At 37.5% G+C, this 24,584-nt stretch overlaps 1 long non-coding RNA gene across 1 annotated transcript in view; it reads left to right on the forward strand.

The window, feature by feature from the left end:
• The window catches only part of LOC140849981 (uncharacterized), a 59,339-nt gene that overhangs the window by 23,824 nt on the left and 10,931 nt on the right, over positions 1 to 24,584 (forward strand). Inside the window, exon 3 of the long non-coding RNA XR_012132556.1 lies at positions 21,680 to 21,708. This is a non-coding gene — a long non-coding RNA (uncharacterized lncRNA). The remainder of the gene's footprint in view (positions 1 to 21,679; positions 21,709 to 24,584) is intronic.

The following is a 24,584-nucleotide window of genomic DNA, read 5'->3' on the forward strand; positions in this document are numbered from 1 at the left end:
CCTTTGGTAACAGCTAGTCCATTCTTGGGTTCTGTGAGTCTGCTGCTGTTTTTTCCCTTCATTTTTTTCTTTGTTCTTATACTCCACAGATGAGTGGAGTATCATTTGGCACTTGTATCTCTCCGCCTGGCTTATTTCACTGAGCATAATACCCTCTATCTCCATCCATGTTGTTGCAAATGGTAGGATTTGTTTTCTTCTTATGGCTGAATAGTATTCCATTGTGTATATGTACCATATCTTCTTTATCCATTCATCTACTGATGGACACTTGGGTTGCTTCCATTTTTTGGCTATTGTAAATTGTGCTCTGATAAACATTGGAGTGCCTATGTCTTTTTCAAACTGGGTTCCTGCATTCTTAGGGTAAATTCCTAGGAGTGGAATTCCTGGGTCAGATGGTATTTCTATTTTGAGTTTTTAGAGGAACCTCCATAGTGCTTTCCACAATGGTTGAACTAGTTTGCATTCCCACCAGCAGTGCAGGAGGGTTCCCCTTTCTCCACAACCTCACCAACATTTGTTGTTGTTTGTCTTTTGGATGGTGGTGATCCTTACTGGTGTGAGGTGATATCTCATTGTTGTTTTAATTTGCATTTCTCTGATGATTAGCGATGTGGAGCATCTTTTCATGTGTCTGTTGGCCATCTGAATTTCTTCTTTGGGGAAATATCTGTCAGCTCCTCTGCTCATTTTTTAATTGGCTTATTTGGTTTTTCTTGAGGTGGGTGAGCTCTTTACATAATTTTGATGTCAACCCCTTATCAGATATGTCATTTATGAATATGTTCTCCCATAGTGTAGGATGACTTTTTGTTCTGCTGTTGGTGTCCTTTGCTGTACAGAAGCTTTTAATCCCACTTGTTCATTTTTGTTTTTGTTTCCCTTGCCCAGGAAGATATGTTCATGAAGAAGTCACTCATGTTTATGTCCAAGAGATTTTTGCCTATCTTTTCTCTTAGAGTTTTATGGTTTCATGACTTACATTCAGGTCTTTGATCCATTTCAAGTTTACTTTTGTGTATGTAGTTAGGCAGTAACCAATTTCATTCCCTTGAATGTGGCTGTCCAGTGTTGCCAACACCAGCTGTTGAAGAGGCTCTCATTTTCCCATTGTATATCCATGGCTCTTTTATCATATGTTAATTGAACATATATGCTTGGGTTAATATCTGGACTGTCTATTCTGTTCCACTGGTCTATGGGTTTGTTCTTGTGCCAGTACCAAATTGTCTTGATTACTGTGGCTTTGTAGTAGAGCTTGAATTTGGGAAGTGAGAGCCCCCTGCTTTATTCTTCCTTCTCAGGATTGCTTTGGCTATTCAGGGTCTTTTGTGGTTCCATGTGAAATTTTGAACTATTTGTTCCAGTTTGTTGAAGAATGCTTTTGGTATTTTGATAGCAATTGCATTGAATCTGTAGATTGCTTTAGGCAAGATGGTGATTTTGACAATACCAATTCTTCCTACTCAAGAGCATGGGGTGAATTTCCATTTATTAGTGTCCTCTTTAATTTCTTTTAAGAGTGTCTTGTAGTTTTCAGTATATACGTCTTTCACTTCCTTCTTTTGTTTTATTCTGAGGTATTTTATTCTTTTTTATGCAATTGTTAATGGAATTGTTTTCCAAATTTCTCTTTCTACTAGTTCAGCATTAGTGTATAGGAATGCAACAGATTTCTGTATATTAATTTTGTGTGCTGCAGCTTTGCTGTATTCAGGTATTAGTCCTAGTAGTTTTCGAGTGGATTCTTTAGGGTTTTTTTTTATGAACAATATCATGTGATCTGCAAACAGTGATGGTTTGGCTTCTTCCTTATAAATCTGGATGCCTTTTATTTCTTCATGTTGTCTGATTGCCATGGCTAGGACCTCCAGTACTATGTTGAATAAAAGTGGGGATAGTGAGCATTCTACTTTTCTATGTTTTTTTCTAAGAGTTTTATGGTTTCATGACTTACATTTTCTCCAGTACTGTGTTGAATAAAAGTGGGGATTCTTTTGTTCCTGATCTTGGGTGGAAAGCTTTCAACTTCTTGCTGTTGCATATGATGTTGGCTATGGGTTTGTCATATATAGCCTCTATTATGTTGAGGTATTTGCTCTCTGTACCCATTTTGTTGAGAGCTTTTATCATGAATGGGTGTTGATTTTGTGGAATGCTTTTTTGGCATCTATGGAGATGATCATGTAGTTTTTGTCCTTCTTTTTGTTGATGTGGTGGATGATGTTGATGGATTTTAGAATGTTGTACCATCCTTGCATCCCTGAGATGTATCCCACTTGATCATGGTGTATGATTCTCCTGATATATATTTGAATTAAGTTTGCTAATATTTTCTTGAGTATTTCTTCATCTATGCTCATCAGGGATATTGGTCTATAGTTTTCTTTTTCTGTGATATCTTTGCCTGGTTTTGTTATTAGAGCCATGGATATACAATGGGGAAATGGCAGCCTCTTCAACAGCTGGTGTTGGCCAAACTGGACAACTACATACAAAGGAATGAAAGTAGATTACTGCCTAACTCCATACACAAAAGTAAACTTGAAATGGATCAAAGACCTGAATGTAAGTCATGAAACCATAAAACTCTAAGAGAAAACATAGGTAAAACTCTTGGACATAAACATGAGCAACTTCTTCATGAACATATCTTCCTGTGCAAGGGAAACAAAACCAAAAATGAACAAGTGGGAGTATATCCAACTAAAATGCTTCTGTTGGGGCATTGTGCTGTTGTTCATAGAATGAGTTTTAAAGTATTCCCTCCTCCTCTATTTTTTGGAAAACTTTGAGAATGGATCTTTTGTCTTCTCTCAATGTCTGATAAAATTCAGTGTTGAGTCCATCTGGTCCTGGGATTTTGTTCTTTTGTAGTTTTTTTATTACCATTTTGATTTTGCTGCTGGTAATTGGTCTGTTTATATTTTCTGTTTCCTCCTGGGTCAGTCTTGGAAGGTTGTATTTTTCTAGAAAGTTGTCCATTTCATCCTGGTTATCCAGTTTGTTAGCATATAGATTTTTATAGTATTCTCTAATAATTCTTTGTATTTCTGTGGGGTCCGTCATGATTTTTCCTTTCTTGTTTCTGATTCTGTTGATGTGTGTTGACTCTATTTTCCTCTTAAGTCTGGCTAGAGGCTTATCTATTTTGTTTATTTTCTCAAAAATCCAGCTCTTGGATTCATTAATTTTTTCTATTGTTTTATTCTTCTCAATTTTATTTATTTACTTTTATCTCTCTCTGCATCAGCTTCTCTGCATTCCTGTTCTCTGTTTTCTAGTCCATTAATGGTCTCTTGCATCTTGTCCATTCTGTTTTGAAGTCCTTCCAGAGATTGTTTTATTTCTGTATTTTCCCTCCTTAGTTCTTGCATATTTCTCTGCAAGTCCATCAGTATGGTTATGACTGTTGTTTTGAATTCTTTTTCAGGAAGATTGTTTTAATCTATCTCCCCAGGTTCCTTCTCAGGGGAAGATGTAGAAGATGTTGAAGCTGTTTGGGTTAGTCTTGTCTGGATCAAATTTTTTTGCCTTTTCATGTTGATAGGTGCAGTGGTATGCTATTGACTGTCAGCTGGGAGAGTCAAGACTCCACTTGGCTCCTGGCCTTGCTTTACTGGGACAACTGCGACCCCTAGTGGCTTGTGTTGGGCAATTGTGTGTAGATTGGTTCTCTGTATCTTGCCCTGCCGGTATGGAGGAACCTCCCTTGCTGTGGGAGTGGCCAGCCTCAGGGTGCTGCTCTGCCATGGTGGGGCCTGGAGGGGTAATGGGCAGGGGGCTGTTTGGCTGTTTACCTCTGTGAGGGGTCTCAAAGCTGTTGCCCAGGGGGTTAGTGTGCTTGGAGTTCCCTGGAATTTCCAGCTGCTGGACTGTGACCTGGGATGCTTCCATCCAGTTGTGGGGTCCCTGTCCCTTTAAGACTTTCAAAAAGCACTTGCTTTTCTTTGTCCCAGGGGCACTGGCTTCAGGACCTGCTCACAGGTCTTACTGTCCTGCTTCCCTAGTTTCCAGCACTCCACGCATGCACTGTGTCTGCGCTCTGTTTCGGATGGCTGGGGGTGGGTGTTTAGCAGTCCTTGGCTCCCTCTCCCTCCCCGCTCCGACTCCCCTCCTCCCGCCGGGAGCTGGGGTGAGGGGCCTCGGGTCCTGCCCAGCCAGGACTGGTATCTTACCCCTTTCACCAGGCACTGGGTTCTCGCAGGTGTGGATGTGGTCTGGCTGTTGTCCTGTGTCTTCTCGTCTCTCTTTTAGGGATAGTTGTATTTGTTGCATTTTCAAAAATATATATGTTTTTGGGAGGAGATTCCCACTGTCCTCCTCATTCTGCCATCTTGGCTCCAACCCTCAATTTTATTTATTTCTTGTTTGATCTTTATTATGTCCCTCCTTCTGCAGACTTTGGGCTTCATTTGTTCTTCTTTCTCCAGTTTCAATACCTGTGGATTTAGACTATACATTTGGGATTGTTGTTCCTTTAAATAGTCCTGGATTGGTACATACTTTCCTCTTAGAACAGCCTTTGCTGTGTCTCACAAACATTGGGGCATTGTGCTGTTGTTTTCATTTTTCTTCATATATTGCTTGATCTCTGTTTAATTTGGTCATTGATCCATTGTTTGTTTAGGAGCATGGTGTTAAGCCTGCATGTATTTGTGAGCCTTTTGTTTTCTTTGTAAAGTTCATTTCTAGTTTTATACCTATGGAATCTGAGAAGTTGGTTGGTAGAATTTCAATCTTTTTGAATTTACTAAGGCTCTTTTTGTGGCCTAGCATGTGGTCTATTCTGGAAAATGGTCCATGTGCACTTGAGAAGAATGTGTATCCTGCTGCTTTTGGGTGTAGAGTTCTGTAGATGTCTGTTAGGTCCAACTCTTCTAGTGTTTTGTTCAGTGCCTGTATGTCCTTATTCATTTTCTGTCTGGGTGATCTGTCCTTTGGAGTGAATGGAGTGTTGAAGTCTCCTAAAATCAATGCATTGCATTCTATTTCATCCTTTAATTCTGTTAGTATTTGTTTCACATATGTATGTGCTCCTGTGCTGGGTTCATAAGTATATTTATAATGGTTATATCCTCTTGTTGGATTGACCCCTTTATCATTATGTAATGTCCATCTTTGTCTCATCAATTTCTTCCTTTTCAAGTCTATTTTGTCTGGTACAAGTACTGCAACACCTGCTTTTTCCTCCATATTAGTTGTATGAATTATCTTTTTCCATCCCATCACTTTTAGTCTGTGTATATCTTTGGGTTTTAGGTGTGTCTCTTGTAGGCAGCATATAAATGGGTCTTGCTTTTTTATCCATTCTTTTACTCTGTGTCTTTTGATTGGTGCCTTGTGTCCATTTACATTTATGGTGATTATCAATAGAAATATACTTATTGTCATTGCAGACTTTGGATTAATGGTTACCAATGGTTCAAGGGTGGCTTCTTTATTATCTAACTGTCTAACTTAACTCACTTATTATGCTATTATAAACACAGTCTGTTGATTCTTTCTCTTCCTTCTTTTTCTTCCTCCTTCACTCTTTATATGTTAGGTGTTTTAGTCTGTACTCTTTGTGTTTCCCTTGACTGAATTTGTGGATAGCTGATTTTAGTTTGCATTTAGTTAGTATTTGGTTGCTCTACTTTCCTTTCTGTGATTTTAATTTCTCTTGTGACATCTATTTAGCCTTAGGAGCACTTCCATCTAGAGCAGTCCCTTTAAAATACACTGTAGAAATGCTTTGTGAGAGGTCAATTCCCTCAACTTTTCCTTATCTGGAAATTATTTAATCCCTCTTCAAATTTAAATGATAATCTTGTCAGATAGAGTATTCTTGGTTCAAGGCCCTTCTGTTTTATTACATTGAATATATCATACCATTCCCTTCTGGCCTGTAAGCTTTCCATTGGGAAGTCTGATGGTTTCCTGATGGGTTTTCCTTTGTAGGTGATCTTTTTTTCTCTCTGGCTGCTTTTAATATTCTGTCCTTGTCTTTGATCTTTGCCATTTTAATTATTATATGTCTTGTCTTCCTTGGGTCCCTTGTGTTGGGAGATCTGTGGGCATCCATGGTCTGAGAGACTATTTCCTTCCCCACATTGGGAAAGTTTTCAGCAATTATTTCTTCAAAGACACTTGCTATCTCTTTTTCTCTCTCTGGTTCTTCTGGTACTCCTACAATGTGAATATTGTTCCATTTAGATTGTTCACACAGTTCTCTCAGTATTCTTTCATTCCTAGTGATCCTTTTATCTCTCTCAGCCTCAGCTTCTCTGTATTCCTGTTCTCTGATTTCTTTTCCATTATTAGTCTCTTCCACCTCATCCAGTTTGCTCTTAAGTTCTTCCATTGTTTGTTTTATTTCTATTATCTCCCCCTGGAATTCATCCCTTAGCTCTTGCATATTTCTCTGTAGCTCCATCTGTATGCTTATGACTTTTATTTTGAATTCTTTTTCACGAAGAATGGTGGAAGGAAGTCTCACCCTTTCTCTGGTGTTTGAGGGATTTTGGACTGAACAAGCTTCTTCTTCCTTTTCATGGCAATGGAAGTTGTCGCCAGTGATTGGAATGTGTGTCAGCTGGGAGAACAGAGTCCCTTCCTGCTTACTGGTCACCTTGCATGTCTCAGTTGCCTGTGCTGGTCAACCACACATAGGGAGCAGCCTCTGGGTAAATCCCCTGATATGCCATAGGCAGTGCAGCCCTTGGGATGGCCTAGAGCACTGACGGAGGTTGCAGGTGAGTGGCATGTGGTGTGCCATGAGAACGACGTCCCTTCATGCTTCCTGAACTCTTTGCTAGTCTCCACTGCCTGTGAGGGGCAACCAGACACAGGGGGCTCCCCTGAGCTGCCATTGGTGGGGTGGCCCTCTGGATGGCCTAGGGCAATGGTGGTGGTTGCAGGCAAGCAGTGCATGTTTGCCATAAGAACAGAGCACCTTCATGCTTCCTGAACTCTGTACCCATTTCCTTTTTCTGTGCTGGTCAACTAGGTGCAGGGGGCAGCCTCTGGGTTAATCCTCTGAGCTGCCATGGGTGGGGCAGCCCTCAGGATGGCCTTGGACACTGGCAGGGGTTGAAGGCAAGCAGCAGATGTTCACCACAAAAACGAAGGCCCTTTGTGCCTTCTGGACTCTGCACCTGTCCCCACTGTCTGTGCCAGTCAACTGCACACAGGAGGCAGCCTGTGGGTCTGGCATGTTTAGGTGCATGCAGGGAGAAGCCTCTGTATAGTTGCTATGGGCAGAGCTGCTCCCCGGCTGTTTTGCAGCAATGGTGGGTCAGCCGATTTGCTTGCAGTACCAGTGAGAGGGCAATGAATGGCAGGCTGCTTTTCACCACAAGGGGCTTTGGAGCTGCATTGCCGCCTAGGGGGTTAGGCACCTGTAGTTCCTTAAAGTTCCCAGCCTGCTGGGTTGAGTGTGCCAGGACGATCTTGTCCACCTGTTAAACCCTTGTCCCTTTAAGACTTTTAATGCACCTGATTTTCTTTTGTCCCAGAGCAGCTGGCTGTGGGAACCTGTTCACAGTCTTAGTCTCAGACTTTGTTTTTCCCTTCCTCTGATATCCAGTACACCATGCAATGTGTGTCTGTACTCCCAGTGCAGATTGCTAGGGTTGGTTATTTAGCAGTCCTGTGCTTCCACTCCCTCTCCCCTCTGATTCTATTCCTCTGGCCGGTATGCTGGAGTGGGGGGGTTGCTTGGGTCCCACCAGGTCATGGCTTTGTATCTTACCCTTTTCTGTGAGATGCTGAGTTCTCACAGATATAGATGTAGCTTGGCTGGTGTACTGTATCTTCTGGTCACTCTTTTAGGAATAGTTGTATTTGCTGTATTTTCAAACTATATATGGTTTTGGGATGATATTTCTGCCACCCTACTCATGCTACCATCTTGATAATCTTCCCATATATCTTTGTGAATCATGGATTTTGTTTTCTTTGGGCAAATTCTTGGTAGTGAAATTAGGGTCAAATGATATTTCTAATTTAAGTTTTTGAGGAACATCCATACTGCTTTCCACAACAGTTGCACCAATTTGCAGTCCCAACAACAGTGTAGGAGGGTTCCTATTTCTCCACACCCTCTCCAGCATTTGATGTTTCTTGTCTTTTGTGTGGTGGCTGTCCTTACTGGTGTGAAGTAATATCTCATTGTGGTTTTAATTTGCATATCCCTGATGATTAGTGATGTGCAGCATCTTTTCATGCTCCTGTTGGCCATTAGTATTTCTTCTTTGGAGAAGTGTCTGTTTAAGTACTCACCTATTTTTGATCAGATTATTTGTTTTATGGGTGTTGAGGCATATGAGTTCTTTATATATTTTGGATGTTAACCCCTTATCATATGAGTCATTTACCAATATATTCTCCCATACTGTAGGGTGCTTTTTTGTTCTGCTGATGGTGTCCTTTGCTGCACAGATGCTTTTAAGTTTGATGTAGTCCCACTTGTTCATTTTTTATTTTGTTTCCCTTGCTTGATGAGATGTGTTTAGGAAAAAGTTTCTCGTGTTTGTATTCAAGAGATTTTTGCCTATGTTTTATTTTAAGAGTTTTATGGTTTCAGGACTTACATTCAGGTCTTTGATTCATTTTGAGTTTACTTTTGTGTATGGAGTTAGACAGTAATCCAGTTTCATTCCCTTACATATAGCTGTCCAGTTTTGCCAACATCAGTTGTTGAAGAGGCTGTCTTTTCCCCACTCTATATTCATGGCTCATTTATCACACATTAATTGACCATATATGCATGGGTTTATATCTGGGCTCTCTTATTTTGTTCCATTGATCTATGGGTCTGTTCTTGTGCCAGTACCATATTGTCTTGATTACTGTAACTTTGTAGTAGGGCTTGAAGTCCAGGAGCATAATCCCCCCAGCTTTGTTCTTCTCTCTCAGAATTGCTTTGGCTGTTCAGGGTCTTCTGTGGTTCCTTTTGTGGTTTTCAGGGTATATAGGTCTTTTACCTCCTTGGTTAAGTTTATTCCTAGGTATTTTATTCTTTTTGATGCAATTATAAATGGAGTTGTTTTCCTGATTTCTCTTTCTGCTAGTTCATTGTTTATACATTTTAATTTTAGAACTCTTATTTCATAGAGAAAATAAGGAAAACAAATATTTTAAAGTTAGGCCCAGGGCCCTAACTGTCTCAAAGACATTGTCTTTGAGAATAGAAATGCAATGAAAATACGATTCATTATTTTCTAGTCTTGTTCTAGTTCTCTACTTTTGCCTGTTAGAGTGTTTAATCCTAACAAACAAATGCCATCACTAAACTCATGATTCTGATGACTATTATTTCATTTATCTGTCTCCTTTAAAATTTTGCTCCATGATCAGCCCTTTGGCAATTGTACTTTTCAAAATACCCTGTCTTTTTTAGTTGTATAATATATTCAAAGGGTTAAAGTGATTGTTTCCATGTTTGGGGAGGTAGATAGAATTATTACTATGACACCAGGTCAGATACATCTTAGATTTTAATGTCCATGCTATCATAATTAGCACTATAGCAGAAAACACTGCAGTATAAAGATGATTTGAAGTAATTAACTATGTGAAAGGAGGCTTCAGTGTTAATGCTGTGCCATTCCATCTTAAAACCTGACACGTTTACAACAACATCATGATCAGGTTACTGAGCTGTCCAGTCCCACAGTGACCAAAGCTCAACCACTGGGGAAATAAATGTTTTCAATTATTCAAGAATTCACTGGAGACACTGCAGAGAAGAGAACAATTAAGAAATAGATAATCCTAAGACACAGAATAAAGGGCAGTGAGCATCAAGGATAAAAATGACAAGGTGTTATAGTAAATGCCAAGCACTAAAAAATCTCTCCATTTTATCCCAGCTTGGTTATCTATTCTCCTTAAAATGCCATCTGGCAGTTTCTGTTCAAAACTGTTGAAATCACAACTGCTGCTGCTAAGTGTTCACTACTTCTGTTGACTTCTGCTTGCCAGAGGTGATGTCTAAACTAAACTCCCCACCCAGTGAACCTCTGTCAATACCCAGTGATAGATCAGCTAGTTATTTTGTTTACATATGCTGAAACTCTGATGTAATAAAAAAATTTTTCCGAAAATGAAAAAGAGCCACCCATTAATTACTATCCTATTCGAGAAATACTTCTCACTCCTTTATATTATTTTTAATCCATCTATGTGTTTGTGTAACTACAATTATTGACACCATTGCCACTTCTATGTGTTCTACTGTCATTATTTTGAATTTCTATGGAGTTTTGTTTGGGTAGGTATTAATTACAAGTACTGAATATGGTCAAAATAATGAAATCCTAAAGAGAGGATTGGAATCTTAAAGGGGTAGGAATAGCAGCTGGAAATGAGAGCAGAGACAGCCAGCTCTGCATAGCTGACCACAGCTCCTTATTCAATTCTATTCTCACAATTCTTGATTTATATGAATGGGGCCATTTTCTGACTAATACAATGGTTTAGGAAGCTATTTATTTCCCATGAAGCAGCAATATATGTAATCAGTATTCACATATTCATCTTGAGCACCTTCTTTGTTCATTTTGCAATGTCTTTCTCTAACCTGTGCATAGAACAAATATCAGTGAAATGACTAAGTGAAATTAAATAGAAATAATACTATAAAGATTCATTAAGACAAAGAAATAAACTTTTAAAGTGATCTCTAACTTAAGAGATCTCTAACTCTGGAGGACTTTGTAGAGATAAAAGAACACGTGTGTTTGTGTGTGTGTATAACTATAGCTCTTAGCATGTTTAGCCATTATTTCCAAATGCAAATCCAGTGTCTCCTATTGGCTGATCGCTTGGGTTATTTTGATCAAAGTGACTTCTGATCACATACAGAAAATTGACCACATGTAATTACCAAGGACCACAATTGTCATGATTCAGTAATTTCTATGATGCGATCTTCAGATTCTATAAAAATGCTTTCTTTGAGCACTGATAACTGTTACTGATTTCCTACTCTTACTTTCCTCCATTTCTTTTGTACAACAAGCATATCTTTCAGACTTCAACACTTATTCATACTTTTGATAATTTCCTAGTGTAAATTTAATTAGCCTTATTTAACATTGCCCAATGTAATGTTACTTAGAATACATAAATCCACAAGGATCCAATTTTCAAGACAATTTTCTTCTTGAATAAAATATTTAAAATCCAGAAAAAATTCACTGTGTTGACACTTTAAGAAGTGTTGTCTCCTTTCCGTTCTTAAAAGCATTTCCTTATTACTTTTAGGGTGCTACATTGTCATAATGTAATACATTTTCTTTAATTGCCAAAAGAGTAACAAAATTATAAATAGTTTATTCCTATGTTTTTGTAAGGTAATTTCAGGAATATAATTTTAGAAGAGTGGTTATTATTAACACAATCTTCTCTACAAAACACAATGTGTCATTAATACTCTTGTATCCTATATGTCTATACAATACAGTGACTAGAAACAGATTTTTTTGGGGCCTTATAGGGTCATTTGACAGGAAGCTCAAAGACTTTATAATCTGTCTTCCCCAAAGCATCTTTATATGATTACTTCATAAAGGAGAGAAGAAGGGGTGAAATAGGAAGTTTAAATTATAGCTTTAAAGGAAAAGTAGTAGAAAAAGTGATTGTTAAACAAATTTTAGTTTTATAAAATGTCATTTATTTTCTTCATGTCCCAGGTCAGCTTTCAGATCCTTAATATTTTTTGAGTCTACACAATTATTTTAAATGTTCAATATTTTATATTTATGAAAGATAACCATGACATTTTTATTGAGCTATGTAAAAAATAATAATGCAGAATACTCACTTTGTTTAAGAAAAAAGAAAACATAAGTTGATGGTGTAGAGTTAAACTAACAGTCTTGAGAAGTTGACATTATATAGACAATCAAGTCAGTGTAATTCATTTACAGATATATTAAAAATTACCCTGTATATTTAAAAAGTATTTTGATTTATGATAAATTTATGATATGTATGTTATATAACATATACTCAATTAAGTATACACTTGCAGATTAATATTCTGATATCTGCTTGCTTGAAATGTTTCTGGACACCATGAAATTTATATTTGTTTAATGAAAACAGAAACAAAAATGAAAAGTCCACCAGAAAGAACAGCAAGTGCAAAGGGCCTGAGTTGGGAAGAACCCAGGTAACTATGGAATTAAACTAAGTCCCATTTAGCTCACCCATCAAAAAATAAGAGATTATTTAGGCTTTGGTGTGAGGGAGGCATATCATGTAGGACTTTGCATGCCATATTGAGGCTTTATCCTGAGGTCAATAAAGAATTTCTAAAAGGCATTAGGAATGGACCTAACAGAATCAAAATTGCATTTTTAAAAATCACAGTGGCTGCAACATGAAAAACATATCAGAGTGGGCCTCTAACCATGGTTATGGAAAGACCAGTTGCAAGGCTACTATTTGTCCTGGTGAGAAAGGGATGTTTTAGGAGAGGGAACCATTCTGACTGATATTTAGGAGGCAATAATTGCTGGGCAGGGTCATGGGCTGGGTGTGGAGATCATACCAGAGGTATTTATATGTACCTTCTGTGTCCATTTTTCAAACTGGATAGGAGGTTGGTGCCAAACCCTGAGATAGAAGGCATTTGAGCTTCAGTGTTCAGAACTGTGTTGTGAGTCATGTTTTCCTCTTTCTGTTGATTGCTCCACTATTAAAGGCAAATTATGACCCAGTTCCAACAGAGATATAAGACTTGACGGCATGCATTTAGTGTACTGACCTCATTCCTTGCTCCATCTGCTCTTACAAATTTTTTCCTTGCCTTATTTTTCTTATTTATTTTAAATGTACATTATATCTTTCTGAGTTGTTTGCATTCTTTTTTTTTTTGAGAGGGCATCTCTCATATTTATTGATCAAATGGTTGTTAACAACAATAAAATTCTGCATAGGGGAGTCAATGCTCAATGCACAATCATTAATCCACCCCCAGCCTAATTCTCGTCAGTCTCCAATCTTCTGAAGCATAACGAACAAGTTCTTACATGGTGAACAAGTTCTTACATAGTGAATAAGTTCTTACATGGTGAACAGTACAAGGGCAGTCATTACAAAAACTTTTGGTTTTGATCACTCATTATGAACTATAAACAATCAGGTCAAATATGAATACTCATTTGATTTTTATACTTGATTTATATGTGGATCCCACATTTCTCCCTTTATTACTATTATTATTATTATTACTATTATTTTTTAATAAAATACTTAAGTGGTAGGTAGATGTAAGATAAAGGTAGAAAACATAGTTTAGTGTTGTAAGAGAGCAAATAGAGATTATCAGGTGTGTGCCGGTAGACTATGTGTTAATCCAAGCTAGACAAGGGCAATAAAACATCCACGGATGCAGAAGATTTCTCTCAAAACAGGGGGGGGGGGATGAGGTTCTAAGCCTCACCTCTGTTGATCCCCAATTTCTCACCTGATGGCCCTCCTGCGACTGTGCCTGTCTTAGGTTGTTCCTCCCTTGAGGAATCTTACCCATCTCTGGGTAACCAGTTATCTTCCGGGACCATACAGGGAAATGTAAAGTTGGTAAGTAAGAGAGAAGCCATATTGTTTGAAAAGGTTAGCTTTTTACTTCTTTGCATATTTATGCCCTGTGGCTTCTATGCCCAGCATTTGTCTTGAGGTATCTTTACCACTTGGAGGAATTATGATACTTGGTGAATTCGATATGAGGCATGAATTCTATTTAAGGGTTGTAATTAGGAAGGAAGAAGAAAAGCTATAGAGGTAGCAGACGGAAGAAAACATGGGAAGATTGAATATTTCTTTGACATATCTTCTTGTAGAGTAACTTAAGCATGTATAGGTTTTTAACTACTAATTAAATTGCACACACACATTAACATAATAGGAATACAGTTACATAACCAAAGCAGACCTATAATTACCAGCCATCTCCAGTGAAACCAAGAAAACCAGTTAGGCACCCTAGGCATTTGTGAAAATTTGCCTATGATATAATGGATATTGTCCAACTGTACTTGAACAGTCTGAGGGAAATCAGACAAATTAAAACAACCCACTCCTGGGAACTGTTCACATCCCATATGTTCTTTTAACAGTAGATAGTCTGTAGTTGTAAGATTTTGGAGCGCTACAACTTGCACTTCTCCTAATTCTTGGTTGAGTTCCAACAGTGTAGATCCAGTCAAATTTGGTGTTTTACTGTATGCACAGGCCAGCTTAGATATCTCCTTCTTCATTCCAATGGCAAGTCCGGGAACTGGTGGGATGAATGCAGCTACAACTGCAGCATAGCCTGGATCTTTGTTGAGGTTTTTTGATGATCATCTTCTGGTATGATTCTTCCACAGAGTGCTGACGTTGGAAGTTCTTCTTCATATCGTATCTTAGTTCATTTTCTGGGTAGAAAAATTAGGCTTTGATCCTCTGTATAAACACAAACAGACCCTTTGCCCACACTTTGATATACCCTTTATACCAATGTGTAGAACTCATTGGAGGTCACCACAAAGGAACTGCTTTTTTTTTTTTTATTCAGAGAAAGGAATATTATCAGAAAAGTGTACCTCCATAGCCGATCATCTGACACCCTTTAACTGATCAAAATTAAGGATATTTAAAGCATGCATTAATCGTTGATTTACAGTTAGTTTTATCCTATCATGGAGTAATCCCCCTTTTCTTTCTTTCTATTTTGTTTTTTTTTGTTATCTTTAATCTACACTTACATGAAGAATATTATGTTTACTAGGCTCTCCCCTATACCAGGTCCCTGCTATAAACCCCTTTACAGTCACTGTCCATCAGCATAGCAAAATGTTGTAGAATCACTACTTGTCTTCTCTGTGTTGTACAGCCCTCCCCTTTCTCCCACCCCTCCCATGCATGCTGATCTTAATACCCCCATTCTTTCAACCCCCCCTTATCCCTCCCTACCCACCCATCCTCCCCAGACACTTTCCCTTTGATACCTGTTAGTCCATTCTTGGGTTCTGTGATTCCGCTGCTGTTTTGTGCCTTCAGTTTTTCCTTTGTTCTTATACTCCACAGATGAGTGAAATCATTTGGTATTTCTCTTTCTCCGCTTGGCTTATTTCACTGAGCATAATACCCTCCAGCTCCATCCATGTTGCTGCAAATGGTAGGATTTGCCCTCTTCTTATGGCTCAGTAGTATTCCATTTTGTATATGTACCACATCTTCTTTATCCATTCATCTACTGATGGACATTTAGGTTGCTTCTAATTCTTGGCTATTGTAAACAGTGCTGTGATAAACATAGGGGTGCATCTGTCTTTCTCAGACTTGATTGCTGCGTTCTTAGGGTAAATTCCTAGGAGTGGAATTCCTGGGTCAAATGGTAAGTCTGTTTTGAGCATTTTGATGAACCTCCATACTGCTTTTCACAATGATTGAACTAATTTACATTCCCACCAGCAGTGTAGGAGGGTTCCCCTTTCTCCACAGCCTTGCCAACATTTGTTGTTGTTTGTCTTTTGGATAGCAGCTATCCTTACTGGTGTGAGGTGATACCTCATTGTAGTTTTAATTTGCATTTCTTTGATAATTAGTGATGTGGAGCATCTTTTCATGTGTCTGTTGGCCATCTGTATTTCTCTTTTGTAGAACTGTCTGTTCAGTTCCTCTGCTTCTTTTAATTCGATTATTTGATTTTTGTTTGTTGAGGCATGTGAGCTCTATATATTTTGGACGTTAAGCCTTTATCAGATCTGTCATTTACAAATATATTCTCCCATACTGTAGGGTTCCTTTTAGTTCTATTGATGGTGTCTTTTGCTGTACAGAAGCTTTTCAGCTTAATATAGTCCCACTTGTTCATTTTTGCTGTTATTTTCCTTGCCCGGGGAGGTATTTTAAAGAAGAGGTCACTCATGTTTATGTCTAAGAGGCTTTTACCTATGTCTTTTTCTACGAGTTTAATGGTTTCATGACTTACATTCAGGTCTTTGATCCATTTTGAATTTACTTTTGTATATGGGGTTAGACTATGGTCCAGTTTCATTCCCCTACATGTAGCTGTCCAGTTTTGCCAGCACCATCTGTTGAAGAGACTGTCATTTCGCCATTGTATGTCCATGGCTCCTTTATCAAATACTAATTCACCATATATGTTTGGGTTAATGTCTGGAGTCTCTAGTCTGTTCCACTGGTCTGTGGCTCTGTTCTTGTGCCAGTACCAAATTGTCTTGATAACTATGGCTTTAGAGTAGAACTTGAAGTTGGGCAGTGAGATCTCCCCTACTTTATTCTTCTTTCTCAGGATTGCTTTGGCTATTCAGGGTCTTTGGTATTCCATATGAATTTTTGAATTACTTGTTCCAGTTCATTGAAGAATGTTGCTGGTAATTTGATAGGGATTGCATTGAATCTGTGGACTGCTTTGGGCAGGATGGCCATTTTGACAATATTAATTCTTCCTAGCCAGGAGCATGGGATGAGTTTCCATTTGTTAGTGTCCCCTTTAATTTCTCTTAAGAGTGACTTGTAGTTTTCAGAGTATAGGTCATTCACTTCTTTGGTTAGATTTATTCCTAAGTATTTTATTCTTTTTGATGCAATGGTGAATGGAATTGTTTTCCTGATTTCTCTTTCTGTTAATTCATTGTTAGTGTATAGGAAAGCTACAGATTTCTGTGTGTTAATTTTGTATCCTGCAACTTTGCTGAATTCCGATATCAGTTCTAGTAGTTTTGGGTTGGAGTCTTTAGGGTTTTTTATGTACAATATCATGTCATCTGCAAACAGGGACAGTTTAACTTCTTCTTTACCAATCTGGATTCCTTGTACTTCCTTGTTTTGTCTCATTGCCATGGCTAGGAACTCTAGTACTATGTTAAATAGCAGTGGGGAGAGTGGGCATCCCTGTCTAGTTCCCGATCTCAGAGGGAAAGCTTTCAGTTTCTCGCTGTTCAGTATAATATTGGCTGTGGGTTTATGATATATGGCCTTTATTATGTTGACGTACTTGCCCTCTATTCCCATTTTGCTGAGAGTTTTTAACATGAATGGATGTTGAATTTTGTCAAATGCTTTTTCATCATCTATGGAGATGATCATGTGGTTTTTGTCTTTCTTTTTGTTGATGTGGTGGATGATGTTGATGGATTTTCGAATGTTGTACTATCCTTGCATCCCTGGGATGAATCCCACTTGGTCATGTGTATGATCCTCTTGATGTATTTTTTAATTCGGTTTGCTAATATTTTGTTGAGTATTTTTGCATCTACGTTCATCAGGGATATTGGTCTCTAGTTTTCTTTTTTATTTGGGATCTTTGCCTGGTTTTGCTATTAGGGTGATGTTGGCTACATAGAATGAGTTTGGGAGTATTTCCTCCTCTTATATTTTTTGGAAAACTTTAAGGAGAATGGGTATTATGTCTTCTCTGTGTCTGATGAAATTCCGAGGTAAATCCATCTGGCCCGGGTGCTTTATTCTTGGGTAGTTTTTTGGTTACCGTTTCAATTTCTTTGCTCGTTCTTAATTGGTTTGTTTAACTTTTGTGTTTCTCCCTTGGTCAGTCTTGGAAGGTTCTGTTTTTCTAGGAAGTTGTCAATTTCTTCTAGGTTTTCCAGCTTGTTGGCATATAGGTTTTCATAGTAGTCTTTAATAATTCTTTGTATTTCTGTGGAGTCTGTCGTGATTTTTCTGTTCTCATTTCTGATTATGTTGATTTGTGTTGATTCTCTTTTTCTCTTAATAAGTTGGGCTAGAGGCTTATCTATTTAGTTTATTTTCTCAAAGAACCAGCTCTTGGTTTCATTGACTTTTGCTATTGCTTTATTCTTCTCAATTTTGTTTATTTCTTCTCTGATCTTTATTATGTCCCTCCTTCTGCTGACTTTAGGCCTCATTTATTCTTCTTTTTCCAATTTCGGTAATTGTGATGTTAGACTATTCATTTGGGATTGTTCTTGCTTCTTCAAGTGTGCCTGGATCGCTGTATACTTTCCTCCTAGAGTGCTTTCGCTGCGTCTCACAGAAGTTGGGGCTTTGTGTTATTGTTGTCATTTGTTTCTATATATTCCTTGATCTCTATTTTCATTTGTTCGTTGATCCATTGATTATTTAGGAGCATGTTGTTAATCCTCCAGGTGTTTGTGAGCCTTTTTGTTTTCTTTGTAGAATTTATTTCTACTTTTATACCTTTGTGGTCTGACATATTGCTTGGTAGAATTTGCTGAGGCTTTTTTTGTGGGCTTGTATGTGGTCTATTCTGGAGAATGTTCCATGTGCACTTGAGAAGAATGTATATCCTGTTGCTTTTGGATGTAGAGTTCTATAGATGTCTATTAGGTCAATCTGTTCTACTGTGTTGTTCAGTGCTTCCGTATCCTTACTTATTTTCTGCCTGGTGGATTTTTCCTTTGGGGTGAGTGGTGTGTTGAAGTCTCCTAGAATGAATGCATTGCAGTCTATTTCCCCCTTTAGTTCTATTAGTATTTGTTTCACATATGCTGCTGCTCATGGGTTGGGTGCATATATATTTAGAATGGTTATATCCTCTTGTTGGACTGAGGCCTTTATCGTTATGTAGTGTCCTTCTTTATCTCTTCTTACTTTGTTTGTTTTGAAGTCTATTTTTTCTGATATTAGTACTGCAACCCCTGCTTTCTTCTCACTGTTGTTTGCCTGAAATATGTTTTTCCATCCCTTGACTTTTAGTTGGTGCATGTCTTTGGGTTTGAGGTGAGTTTCTTGTAAGCAGCATATAGATGGGTCTTACTTTTTTATCCATTTTGTTACTCTGCGTCTTTTGATTGGTGCATTCTGTCCATTTACATTTAAGGTGACTATTGAAAGATATGTACTTATTGCCATTGCAGGCTTTAAATACGTGGTTACCAAAGGTTCAAGGTTAACCTCTTTATTATCTTACTGCCTAACTTAGCTTGCTTATTGAGCTGTTATATACACTGTCTGGAGATTCTTTTCTTCTCTCCCTTCTTATTCCTCCTCCTCCATTCTTCATATGTTGTGTGTTTTGTTCTGTGCTCTTTTTAGGAGTGCTCCCATCTAGAGCAGTCCCTGTAGGATGCCCTGTAGAGGTGGTTTGTGGGAAGCAAATTCCCTCAGGTTTTGCTTGTCTGGGAATTGTTTAATCCCGCCATCATATTTAAATGATAGTCGTGCTGGATACAGTATCCTTGGTTCAAGGCCCTTCTGTTTCATTGCATTAAATATATCATGCCATTCTCTTCTGGCCTGTAAGGTTTCTGTCGAGAAGTCTGATGTTAGCCTGATGGATTTTCCTTTATAGGTGACCTTTTTCTCTCTAGCTGCATTTAAAACTCTTTCCTTGTCCTTGAATCTTGCCATTTTAATTATTATGTGTCTTGGTGTTGTCCTCCTTGGATCCTTTCTGTTGGGGGTTCTGTGTAATTCCATTGTCTGTTCGATTATTTTCTCCCCCAGTTTGGGGAAGTTTTCAGCAATTATTTCTTCAAAGAGACTTTCTATCCCTTTTCCTCTTTCTTCTTCTTCTGGTACCCCTATAATATGAATAGTATTTCTTTTGGATTGGTCACATAGTTCTCTTAGTTTTGTTTCATTCCTGTAGATCCTTTTATCTCTCTCTATGTCAGCTTCTATACATTCCTGTTCTCTGGCTTCTATTCCTTCAATGGCCTCTTGCATCTTATCCATTCTGCTTATATATCCTTCCAGGGATTGTTTCACTTCTGTGATCTCCTTCCTGACATCTGTGATCTCCCTCCGGACTTCATCCCATTGCTCTTGCATATTTCTCTGCATCTCTGTCAGCATGTTTATGATTTTTATTTTGAATTCTTTGTCAGGCTGACTGGTTAGTTCTGTTTCCTTCTTTGGTGTCTCTGTGATCTTGGTTTACCTGTAATTTTGTCTTTTCATGGTGATAGGAATAGTTTGCAGAGCTGGGACAAGTGACTGCTGGAAGAACTTCCCTTCTTGTTGGTTTGTGGCCTTCCTCTCCTTGGAGAACTGTGGCCTGTAGTGGCTTGTGCTGGGTAGCTGCACGCAGACAGGGCTTCTGCTTGCTGCCCGGCTGTTATGGAGTTTATGTCTGCTCTCGCTGTGGGCATGGCCTGGCTCGGGATGCTGCTCCAACGTGGTGGTGTCCCATTGGAGGGGGAGCAGCCGGGAGGCTATTTATCTACATAAGGGGCCTCGTGCTCCCTGCAGCCCAGGGGTTTAGAGTGCCCAGAAATTCCTGGATTCCCTACCTCTGGACTAAGTGTCCCGCCCTGCCCCTTTAAGACTTCCAAAAAGCACCTGCTGAAACCAAACAATGACCACAATAAAAAAAACAAAATAAAATATAAAAATAAAAAAATAAAAAATAAAAAATGCCCGGTCATTTTTCTTTTTTCTCCAGCGCCAGCCTCAGGCACCCGGTCACCGGTCTTGCTGCCCTGTTTCCCTACTATTGGGGTCCCTATCCCTTTAAGACTTCAAGAAAGCACTCGCCCAAACAAAACAACAACAAAACCAAAAACAAAAACAAAAAAATAGCCACTTGCTTTTCTTTTGTTCTCCGGTGCCAGCCTCCGATATCCAATCGCTTGTCTTGCTGCCCTATTTCCCTAGTAGTGGGGTCCCTGTCCCTTTAAGACTTTCAAAAAGCACTCACCTCAACAAAACAACAACAACAAAAAATGGCTGCTCACTTTTCTTATGTCCTCTGTCACCACGCCTCCGGTACCTGCTCTCCAGTCTTGCTCCCCTGTTTCCCTAGTATCCAGGGTCCTGCGCATGCAGTGTGTCTGCACTCTGGTCCGGATGGCTGGGGCTGGGTGTTCAGCAGTCCTGGGCTCCCTCTCCCTCCTGCTCTGTCTCCTCTCCTCCCTCTGGGAGCTGGGGGGAGGGGCTCTCGGTTCCGCCGAGCCAGGGCTTGTATCTTACCCCCTTTGCTAGGCGCTGGTTTCTCGCAGGTGTGGATATGGTCTGGATGTTGTCCTGTGTCCTCTGGTCTTTATTCTAGGAAGAGTTGTCTTTGTTATATTCTCATAGATATATGTGGTTTTGGGAGGAGATTTCTGCTGCTCTACTCACACCGCCATCTTGGCTCCGCCCCATGCCATGCTATTTTAATTGCTACAACTTCATCATACAGCTTAAAATCATGAAGTGTAATACCTCCAGCTTTGTTCTTTCTCAAGATCATTTTGGCTATTAAAGTTCTTTATGGTTCCATATAAATTTCAGGATTTTTTTCTATTTCTGTGAAAAATGCTCTTGGAACTTTGATGGGAGTTGCATTCAATCTGTAAATTGCTTTGGGTAGTATAAACATTTTCACAGTATTGATTATTCTAATCTAAGAACATAGTATATTTTTTTCCTTTATTTGTATCTTTTACAATTTCTTTGGTCAATGTCTTATAGTTTTTTGTCTTCCACCTCTTTGGTTAAATTTATTCCTAAGTATTTCATTGTTTTGATGCTATTTTAAGTGGGATTGGTTACTTAATCTCTCTTTCAGATACTTAATTGTTACTGTATAGGAAAACAACTGATTTTTGTATATTGGTTTTATATCCTGAAACTTTACTGAATTCATCTATTAGTTTTAACAGTTTTTGGTGGAGTCCTTAGGGTTTTCTTCTTTCTAATTTATATGTCTTTTATTTTTATTTTTTTCTTGCCTGACTGATATGGCTAGGACTTTCAATACTGTGCTCAATAGAAAAGGTAAGAAGGCATCCATGTGTTGTTCCTGTCTAAGGGAAAAGGTTTTTAACTTTTCACAGCTGAGTTTAATGTTGGCTGTGGGATTGTCACATATAGCTTTTATTATGTTATGAACGTTCCTTGTATACTGAATTTGTTGAGGGTTTTTATCATGAAAGGGTATTATATTTTGTCAAATGCTTCTTCAACTTCTACAGAGATTATTTTTATCCTTCACTCTGTTAATGTGGTATATCACTTGACTGATTTGCATGTATTGATGTATCCTTGCATTACATGGATAAATAACAGTTGATCACTGTGTATAAGAATTTTAATGCACTCGTGAATTCAGTTTGCTAGTATCTTGTTGAGAATTTTTGCATCTCTGTTTCCATCAGCAGGGATATTGGCCTATAATATCATCTTTCACTGTAGTATTCTTACCTGGTTTCTCTATCAGGGTAATGCTGGTCTTGAAAAATGAGTTATATCTGAAGGCAAAAATAGACAGCACTGAAATAATAGTGGGGGACTTTAATACCCTACTCTCAACAATGGATAGATCATTCAGACATAAAATCAATAAAGAAGTAATGGACTTGAACTATAATTTAGATGAAATAGACTTAACTGACATATATGTAATATTCCTCCCAACAGCCATGGAATATACACATTCTTCTCAAGTGCCCATGGAACATTCTCCAGGATAGATTTAGATTACAAGTCAAGTGTTAACAAATTGAAAAAGATTAAACTCATATCAAGTAACTTTTCCAGCCACAATTATATGAAACTAGAAATCAATAACAGGAGAAAATCTAGAAAACTCAGAAAAATGTGGAAATCATATAACACTTCTGAACAACCAATGGGTTATAGAAGAAACAAAAGGGAAATAAAATAAATCTGAGACAAATGAAAATGGAAACACAATATACCATTTATGAGATACAACAAAAGAAGTTCTAATAAGAATGTTTATAATGACATAAGCCTTCATTAAAAAAAGGAAGGTCTCAAATAAAAATTATCCTTATTGTTTAAGCAACTAGAAAAGGAGGAACAAAGGAAGAGAAACTCAAAGTTTGCAGAAGGAAGGAAATAATAAAGATTAGTCCAGAAACAAATAAAATAGAGACCAGGAAGACAATAGGAAAAAAACAACAAAACTGCCAAAAATTTTTTTGAAGATAAAATAGAAAAAACTTTTGACTAAGAAAAAAATAAAGATAATATTTTGATAAAATTATTAATAAATGAGGACACATTTTGGTGCAACATAAATACAAAGAATTATAAGAGAGTACCATTAGCAATTGCATGTCAAAAAGTAAGATAACAGAAGAAATGCATAAATTCCTAGATACATACAACTCACCAAGACTGAATAATTTAATATTAGAAAATCTGAGCAGATCAACAATGAGCAAGGAGGCTGAACCAGTAATAACAAACCTCCCAGCAAACAAAAGATCAACTCCAGGTAGCTTCATAGCTGAATTCTATCAAATATTTAAAGAATTAACACCAATCCTTCTCAAACTCTTCCAAAAAACTGAAAAGGAAGAAATACTTATTTTTTATGTGGTATACTTTACTTAAATATCTATTTATTAGATAAATATCCTTATTTCTTTATAGGATTAGAAAAAGCATAGTCTATATTCCTTGTATGCATGGGCTATGTGCTAAAATTGTCATCCTAATAGTTTAATAGTAAGCCAAAACATCTTGTGTCATTCTAATACCTTGCTCCTATCATTCATGTCTTATTTTATAGGTATTAGACTAATTCAATTTATTTAATAACTGAAATATAAGTAATAAACTTGTGTTGTTAGTAGGAATATACTCTGTGGTGAGTTGGGCACCTTTGTTATTATATATATATATAAAAATATATGTATAAGACAGTGCCAGAATCTGATTATAATGAAGGCATATGATTTCATTAAATTGTAAAGAGAATCATGTGGATGTTTCAATAAGGCAATCAAAATATTTATTAGAAGGCTATTGTAATTAGTTCTTAGAGTACTATAATCCATTTCTTGACAGTGCTATTTCATTTTAGAAACAAGTTTAGGAAATATTACTGCATGAATTATGGAATATCAACATCTTCCCTATCATCAGCATAATATAGATGAGATCAATTAATCATATACAAACAACCTCCTAAGAAATATTTTCTTTCTCTGGGTAAATATTTGCAAACTCTAAGAGAATAAGTTAAAATATATGGAGAATCTATATAGATAATAAAACTATTTCGCACAATAGTACATATATTTAGTACATATACAGAAACACATAAAAGTGTTTTATTTCACTAATAATAAAGAACTCTCAACTAAAACTCACAGTTATTATCATACTAATAAAATTAGCATATCTTTTAAGTTTAATATTCAATACTAATGATTTGATGATAATGTAAATATATCACAATACAGATTATAACCAGTATAACTTTCTTAATTATTCAATTGGATATTCTCCTTTGTATGATACCAATTCTCTTTTATAGTAGATCAATAAGCAGAAAGTCAGTATAATTTATACATGGAAATGCTTTTCTGTTTTGTGATAAAAATATTGGAAAATTCACCCAAATATTTAATGGTTAGGGAAATAATTATGTATCAACTCAAGTCTAAATTATGAAGCCTTTAAAATCACATTTATGAAGATCCCTAATGATGAATATAATGTTGAATTAAAAAAAATTTGATCGATCACAAGTAAAAATAAAGTGCATAAGGAAAGGAAACAGGAAATAAGTGTGTCACAGTGCTAAAGCAGGTTGATCTATGTAATGGAGTTATAGGTGTTTGGTTTTTTTTCCTGAGTCTAAATTTTTATGTCTTTTGCAACAGTCTAAGATGAAC

This window comes from Manis javanica, chromosome 6 (genome assembly GCF_040802235.1).
Source record: "Manis javanica isolate MJ-LG chromosome 6, MJ_LKY, whole genome shotgun sequence".
In the NCBI taxonomy this organism is placed as follows: Eukaryota; Metazoa; Chordata; class Mammalia; order Pholidota; family Manidae; genus Manis; species Manis javanica.